This window comes from Frankliniella occidentalis, unplaced genomic scaffold, assembly GCF_000697945.3.
Source record: "Frankliniella occidentalis isolate FOCC.00 unplaced genomic scaffold, Focc_3.1 Scaffold22, whole genome shotgun sequence".
Taxonomy (NCBI): Eukaryota; Metazoa; Arthropoda; class Insecta; order Thysanoptera; family Thripidae; genus Frankliniella; species Frankliniella occidentalis.
Genome location: NW_026267152.1, coordinates 882,734 through 884,165, shown reverse-complemented (window position 1 = coordinate 884,165; position 1,432 = coordinate 882,734). Strand labels below are relative to the sequence as shown.

General features: G+C 60.3%; 1 protein-coding gene across 1 annotated transcript in view; it reads right to left on the bottom strand.

Annotated features, from left to right (window-relative positions):
- LOC113215523 (semaphorin-2A-like) overlaps positions 1–1,432 on the bottom strand; it is a 45,661-nt gene that overhangs the window by 12,060 nt on the left and 32,169 nt on the right. The window lies entirely within an intron of this gene.

The following is a 1,432-nucleotide window of genomic DNA, read 5'->3' as shown; positions in this document are numbered from 1 at the left end:
CCCGTCCGATGCCCCTCCACTTTTGACCCCCACTTCTGCCCCCTGCTCCGCCTGGCCTGCCGAGTGATGCGCTATTTGGGCGCTATCGCGTGCGGGTGAGGTTAGGGTCGGCACGCGAGCCGCACGGGCGAGGCGCTAAACACCGACCGCAGCTCCCTACCCTCACCCCCACCCCCTCTCCTCTCTCTCTCCACACCCTGCCACAGCCTCAACTCTCACCATGAGGTACGCCGACAACAGATGTACTACTTTGACGTGAACAATACTTCGTCAGATATTACGGGGGCTTCTGTAAAGCTTCAGGGGTAACAAATAAGTTCGTGAAGAACCAGCACGACAATGGAGTTACTTATATCCCGCTAAAAAGGACGACGCGGTACTCAACCCGCAGGGCCTTAACGCGCGGTCTTACTTTTCACCCAGCATATTCTATACATAGCGTAAACAGGCCTCCGGTACTGCGACGATTTTCACGCCCAGCCGCTCCACCGAGTACCACCGGCGCCTGCTTGGAGGTTCACCCCCGCCCCTCACCCTTCTCGGATTCTATTATCACTTTCAAAGCTTAACTACACACCGGCACCTTTCACTATGATCCCTTCAGCTCCTGAATCTCCTTTGACTAACCGGGCGTGACGAGCAGGCAGGCTCCCCCTCGGGCTCCCCGGCCGCTCTCACGCCCCAATAGGACCCGCCACGCCACGCCACGCCACGCCACGCCACGCCACGCCACGCCACGCCACGCCACGCCACGCCACGCCACGCCACTCCCTACAGGGGAGAGCACATGGGGAAAAGAGAGAGAGAGAGAGAGAGAGAGAGAGAGAGAGAGAGAGAGAGCAATGGAAGGAGAGAAGGGGTTTATAGTGAGAGATATCGCTAGGGAAAAGAAGGGTGGGGTCCGGGGGAAGTCAAAAGCGTCGCGTATTGAGAGTATAGAATCCTCTGGCATGTGGTTGATGGGGGCGCCGGGAGCAGCGGGCGTGGCGGGGCGGGGTAGGAGCGGGGTGCATGATGGAGTCGGCAGTGCGGAGGAGTTATAGCTTTATTGCGTTACCTTGATACTCATATTTCCCTGCTGCCGGCGGAGTGCAGGCGACCCGGGCCCGGGCACGGGGGCGCCGCCGGTGTTGCCAAGCCACCCCCTCATCCCCCCCGTCCCCGTCGACCCCGACTCTCTCTCTCTCCCTCTCTCATTCCCTCTCCCTCCCTCCCTCCCTCCCTCCCTCCCTCTCTCTCTCTGTCTCTCTGCCCCATGACACCTTGTGCGTATCTTCAGCTACAAACTACAAAGATACTACTTGCTTCTTGCTTGCCCTCCGTGTTTCCTGACGCCAGGTGCACACACGTGTCCGCGAGTCCGCAAGGGATGAGGGAAAGGGACGGAGGGACGGAGGGACGGAGGGACGGAGGGAGGGAGGGAGGGAGGGAG